This window comes from Suricata suricatta, chromosome 1 (assembly GCF_006229205.1).
Source record: "Suricata suricatta isolate VVHF042 chromosome 1, meerkat_22Aug2017_6uvM2_HiC, whole genome shotgun sequence".
In the NCBI taxonomy this organism is placed as follows: Eukaryota; Metazoa; Chordata; class Mammalia; order Carnivora; family Herpestidae; genus Suricata; species Suricata suricatta.
In genome coordinates, this window is record NC_043700.1 from 56,686,037 (window position 1) to 56,692,036 (window position 6,000).

At 37.5% G+C, this 6,000-nt stretch overlaps 1 protein-coding gene and 1 long non-coding RNA gene across 2 annotated transcripts in view; one reads left to right on the forward strand and one right to left on the reverse strand.

Moving 5' to 3' along the window:
• Positions 1-6,000, reverse strand: part of LOC115300969 (palladin-like) — a 201,220-nt gene that overhangs the window by 94,039 nt on the left and 101,181 nt on the right. The gene's annotated exons all lie outside the window — the stretch shown is intronic.
• LOC115291547 overlaps positions 2,360-6,000 on the forward strand; it is an 11,760-nt gene continuing 8,119 nt past the window's right edge. The window contains exon 1 of the long non-coding RNA XR_003908530.1: positions 2,360-2,396. This is a non-coding gene — a long non-coding RNA (uncharacterized LOC115291547). The remainder of the gene's footprint in view (positions 2,397-6,000) is intronic.

Below are 6,000 nucleotides of genomic sequence, written 5' to 3' on the forward strand. Positions count from 1 at the left end.
GAAATTCTCAGAGACATGTATTCTATTCAGCCTTTTTGCTGTTAATGTTCATAACACAACATAATAGACTTCTACTTTATAGAAATAGTCTTAGTTTCCCCTAATTTCTCTGTGCTTAATCCAGCGTTATTAGTTCACTAACTGAACTATTCTTTATTTGTTTCGTCTAAAGATGCTCAAATTCAGATACTGCTATATCATTTTTTTCAGATTGTCAGGCTTACTATTAAACTGGTCATGTTAAGTTTTCCATGTGGGAGATTCTAAGAGATTTCTCTGGGTGTTGGTTGCTTCTTGAGGTGAATTGAGACACCTCCTATGATTGGCCTCTGATCTTGTTTAAACTAAATGAGAACTCTGAAAAATCAAGAGGCTGGATATATCGTTTGCACTTAGTCCCCATGAAAGTCCTTGACTGAGAGAGAAATTTGGCTTGCGATCAAGTGTCTTTTTGTTCTTCTTGGTTTATGCAACACTCCTGAAGTTTCTATCTGAGCCTCAACTTTCATGGCATTAGTCAGGCTTGCTTGCTTGCTTTCTCTCCTTGTTTCTCACTGTAGCCCTCATAAACTCATTTCGTAATGGAGGGTTTTCAGTTATTTTCTCGAATTACTACAAGATAAGGAGCCTAAGGTAGGTTAGCATTACCAGACTATGTTCCATGATTAATCGCATAAGATACTTCTGGGTACCAAAGATTTCATGCTCAAGCATGTTTGAAAATGCAGCAGACTCTCTCTCCTTGGAGATTTACAAAGCACATTAGCACATATCCATTCTCTGAAATGTCTACAATGTAAACACACACACACAGAGAACAAAACCCAAAACTATCTGGCATTGTTTAATTCCAACATTTCCCAAACTTATCTGACCACAGAACCCACCCCCTGTTTTTGCATCCTGTGAACATTTGGGGAGACACTGAAGGAGCAAAACAGTTCAACTTTTTTTTAAGTTCATTTATTTATTTTAAGAGAGAGAGAGTACGTGTCAGCAGGGTAGGGGCAAAGAGAGAGGGGAGAGAGTCCAAAGCAGGCACCGCACTGTCAGTGCAGAGCCCAGTGTGGGGCTTTAACTGACAAACTGTGAGATCACAACCTGAGGGGTCCAAGAGTTGGACCCCTAGCCAACTGAGCCACCCAGGTGTCCCCAGTTCAACTTTTACCAGCTGCACAGTATAAGGCAAGTCATCAAACTTTTTAAAACTTTCTTGCCTCATAAGTCTGTGTGTGTACGTTTATGTGTGGCTATGTGTGCATGTGTATATACACACCTGTCCTGAGCCCACTGGACCCCTGCAGCGACTCATCCCAAAGCACCACACTAAGGGCACGAAGCTGCCCAAGAGTTGTACTCCTCTGAGGCCAGGGACCACTCTGAGGGGCTCCCATCTAACCACTGGGGGGTGTGATGTCCCCTTTGGGGAGCCCCCATGGATGTGTTGCAGCATTATTTGAAGTCAGGCCAATCCACACTATCCCCCCCCCCCAGTTTTAGAAGAAAAAAAAACCTACCCCCACCCCCAAAGTTACTTGCCTCATTTGTAAAGAAAGGAATAACACCTGTCCCTACCAGCTTGTGAAAACACTTTTTAACCTGAGGATTAGTACAAAAATAATAAGAAACATCCTGAGCAAAACATAATGAACTTAAACAGTTAAGAGGTAGATTTTAAAAATATTTTTAAAAATAGTTCTTTTCTGTAGTTGTTGACAAGATGTAATAATATTATTGATAAAAAGATATATTCATAATTAATGAGACATATTTTCATCTGATTATTCTTCTATAAGTCTAGTCAGAAGCAAATCAATAGCCTTAAAAATACTTCAGGATATAAAGTTTTCTATTACATATTCTGAGATGAAGAAAAACTGCTATATATTTTTCCTTGGGAAAATAAATCCTGAGACATTTTGCACTGGAACTTAGCCAGGTCAAGAATGTTTAACTGGCCTATTAAAATGTTGATAAACACTAGAAGTTTCCAGATGGCACTGGGTGGCACAGGGTCTTTCAAAGATCCTCCACAGTCAGTCCATGAGTTAGAAATAAATGTGGATTTGATAGGAACAGACTTTCTATTTAGAGCGGCTAATCTATGCCTGGGCTATCACTGCATAGTTGAATACATTCAGCCGGTCCCAATACATTTCTCTATAGCAGTTGTCACACTGGATGATATTTATTCACTGATTTCTCCCCAAAGCTGCCCTGCAAAAACCACATGTGTATATATATATATGTATATATATATATATATATATATTTTTTTTTTTGCAGTTCCATAGATGATAATAGTTCCTTATTTTTCAAGGCAATTTGTATTTTTTTTTCCTTACAGTTCTGAAATGGTTGAAAAGGAATCTGGACATGGAGTATAATAAAGAAAGGTGAGGTCGGGGTGAGCAAAATTGCTGGAGGTCCGCCAACACAGCGGTAAATCCGTTTGAGCCTTCACACTGGGGAGTTCATCTATATGGGTTTCCTTTCCACTTCACTCTAATTATTGGAATGTAGGGGCACCTGGGTGGCTCAGTCGGTTAAGCGTCCGACTTCGCTCAGGTCATGATCTTGCGGTCCATGGGTTGAGGCCTGTGTTGGGCTCTGTGTTGATGGCTGGGAGCCTGGAGCCTGCTTCAGATTCTGTGTCTCCCTCTCTCTCTCTGCCTTTCCCCCTGCTCATGCTTGGTCTCTCTCTCTCAAAAACAAATAAACATTTAAAAAATTAGTTATTGGAATGTAACTCAAAGTTCACATCCTACGGAAAGTCTTCTGGATTCCTTGCTTCTCTGGGTTCCCACAGTCCCAATACATTTCTCTATAGCAGTTGTCACACGGGATGATATTTATTCACCAATTTATCGCCATCACTAGACTCTAAGCTCTTTGAGGTCAGAGAACTGTGTGTTAATGTGTGTTTATTTCCAGTACGTAGCCTCACGTTTAACACATTCAATAAAATGATTGAATGGCCAAATGAATAAGTGGTCTGCCCAGTGCTTGCCAGGCAAGCACATTGCCCTCTTTTGACAGATACTTGCCTTTTTCAAAACCTCATTCCCAAGGGTCTTCAATGTGTAGGTGCCATACTTTGTAACTTATGACAATGTTACTCTTGCCCCACTGGCCAGACCAACTCTATGACCCAAACATTGACCACTATAGTCTTGCCAGTAGCTGCAAGAATGCTCTATTCTGAGTTGGGACTTTCCTATCCATTTGCCCCCTCCTGTCTTGGTTTGATTCAATGGGAGCCACACAGAAAGTACTGAGGGCAGAGAGCAGAAGTGGAGAGGTTCTGAAAGATGACCCCTGGAAGGCAGAGTTATGTTGTGGGACACCAAGTAGAGAGTTATTGCTGAGCCCCATACCCTGATATGTTTTTTCTTTTTTCAGCAAGGAATGAATTCCCACTATTCCCAACTGGGTTGTGCAACTACCTCCCAAGGCTTTGCTTTCTTTTCTATCCCTTTGTGTCCTGGCATTAAATTTCTATCAGTTAAGCTAGCCTAAGCAATTTAGGTTACCAGACAATGCATTTTCATTCCTATTTCTACAGATTGGGGAGCAGGAGTGAGACATGGCTTTGTGCGTGGTGCCTTCCCTGGGGTACACCTAAAGCTTTAAGGCACATTTCTCAGTGTGGTCCTGAGTCATGCGTTGGTGGTGGTGGTTCTTTCTAATAAAGCTCTGTAAGGTGTACTTACACACATGGGACTTAAGAATCAGTGCTCTCTAATGATACGTGGATTGAGCTAATGCCCCAGAGGTTTCCTGGACCAAAGTGACCAACAGCTAGTCTCATTCCCCTGGGAGCCATTCATGCCCAAACAGTTCCTCTCTGAAACAAGCCATTCCGTCTCTTTTATTCTTGCAAGCTACAGACCCATTATGTATTGGATTTTTTAAGTAAATAGTTTGTTGAAAGGATAGAATTTTTTGGACCTATGTTGTAACAAGTTAAGATTAAAAAAAAAAAAGTTCAATGGCAAATCCAAACTTGTAGAAGAGAAGACATTGAGACATAAGGAAATAGCGATAAATCACTGATTTCTTAATATCCTTGCGTCATTTAGTAAAGTATGCTAAAGACGGCTCACAGGCAAGCCTGCACGTTCCTCTGTCTCCCCAGGCAAAGTTGACATTATGTTATAAATATTATGTCCTTCATTAGAAGTTAGCTTTTTCTTTTTAAGGAAGAAATGTTCCTCCCATCTCACAAATGTTCTAGAATACAACCATCACTCTTTCCTAAGAAGACTGCAAGTCTTCTGGTTTCTTGTACCCCCTTAGTAACCAGTTGAAATCTAGAATTTTATATCCTCTATTGATCATGATGTCTACTTCTCAATATAATATAATTTTAGAACAAAATACCTTAAATCTTTCTGATCACCAAATCACCATATTTCATTCCACTAAGGCATTCTTCCAGAAATCTTGACAAATTCTGGGTTTGCATTTGTGCTAAAGTTCTGGTGCAAGATTGAGATTCATTCAGAGCAATCAGAAACAAAACCCAAAATCAAATAGAATCACTAAAGCTCAGGCAATCTGCAAGCAGGGATTCTCAAAGGAATACCCTTTTATTTTATGTTTTAAAAAATATGAGCTTAAAGAGAAAAAGTAGTAATTGATGCATGAGAAGCAGCATATTATAAAAATGAAATATTTTGTTTAAAAAGAGGGAATAGTATTAAAATAATGAAAGATTTATAATTAGAAGTTCCCTGTACTCTTAGTTCAATCCGTAGAAGATAAATAGTCCAAAAATTTTCTACATAAATATAATTACATAGGAACTCAGTTGTGGCTGAACTCTACTATTTTAAACTTTACTTTTTTCATTTAAAATATAATTTGGATATCCATATATATAATATATTTGTGTGTATATATAACTTATTCTTAACTTATTCATATAATAACTACACAGTATATCATAGCATAGACATCTATAACTAAGTTTATTAATCCTGCATTAATGCTTAGAGTGTTTCCAGTTTTCCTCCTGTGTCACAAGCAATGCTTCTAGGAATATTTTTAAAGAATAAAGTTTTGTTCATTTGTGAGAGTCTATGTAGAATGAATTATTAGACATAAAAGCATGTGATCAAAGGATATATGATTCTAAATTTTGGTAATACGGCTACATTGTCCTACAAATATATGATTAGAATTTGTATTTTCACCGTAAGGGTGTGCTGAGAAGTAAATACAGCAAGCTAATTAATTAGCTTCAGATTGCCTCCCTTTTATGGGCTTCTTCCAAGGCCTGGTAGCTTGAAATGTGTAGATGCTCTTAATGTTTTTATAAAATTAGCAAAAGTAAGATATTTTAACTATAGCTGATTATGAATACTGTCTCTTTACTTTGAGTTTTCTGCTTTCATACCCCTCATGTGCTAGGTGGAGTTAGATTGACTCTTGGGTATTTTGGAGATCAGGCTTAGGGAAGATTGAGTTGGGAATACACCATTTTAACTGAAATTTGTAAAGACCTTTTGGAAGGTTTCAATATAAGATGTGATAAATTATAGACTCCTGGTATTGTCATGTAGGGAAAGTCTTTATTTTGGGTCATCTTTAAAGTTATTTATTGAAAAAATAAAATTAAATTCATATTAAAAATTAATGGAATATGAAACCAAAGCAATAAAGATGAGTGGTAAAACCAATAATAAAAGTTATTTTGCAATAAAAAAATGAATCGTTTTTAAAAAAAAATGAGGCATTCAAATCACTCCAAAAGCAGTAATTCATTAAAAGGACATAATTAATTTTAAGTAGGAGTAGTGAATCTGCTCTTGGTTTATTTGATGATTGAATTTATGAAGAGCAGTGAATCATATAAATACATTGAAAATGATTCAGTTTCTTATTGATTTGACAGGAAATACTGGCATGGACAATAACAACATATATCACCATGAGAATCAGATATCAATTACCCAGGAGTGCCATCAATTCAAAGTGTCATTAAGATTGATTAGT